Source organism: Meleagris gallopavo, chromosome 2 (genome assembly GCF_000146605.3).
Source record: "Meleagris gallopavo isolate NT-WF06-2002-E0010 breed Aviagen turkey brand Nicholas breeding stock chromosome 2, Turkey_5.1, whole genome shotgun sequence".
Lineage (NCBI taxonomy): Eukaryota > Metazoa > Chordata > Aves > Galliformes > Phasianidae > Meleagris > Meleagris gallopavo.
In genome coordinates, this window is record NC_015012.2 from 87,377,523 (window position 1) to 87,378,021 (window position 499).

Sequence of the window (499 nt, forward strand, 5' to 3'; positions counted from 1 at the left end):
AAAGAAAATAGTAGGAAAAATCAGTACAGTCAGCAAATATTGCTTGTACTCTAGACTGCTCCTTGAATTTTAGCTGTGAGGTTTTGTGTCATACTGCATGAGTGTACTTTGTAATTACAATAAATTCACTAATTACTCAGAAGTTTCCTCCTCTGAGTAAACCAAGGGAAATATTCCAACACACCTCTCAAAAGTCTCCTGTCAAATTAGCTGGCTTTCCCTGTTCTGGAAACTCCCTATAACAGATCTATTTCCATTTAAAAAAAAAAAATGAAGAAATATCTCCTCCTATGGGCTTATGCAAGTTTTCTAAGTTCTGTACAAATCCAGTCCAATAAGACAAATCTCCTCAGGGCTCATGCATAAAATCCTCAGTTCTGACAAGTATCTGCATAGTTCAGAGAAGTATTTAACTGCCAATGTATATGCATGTATATAGCATTCTATGAAATATGGCTGTGACAAACATTTGCAATTTTTATTTTATTTTATTTTATTT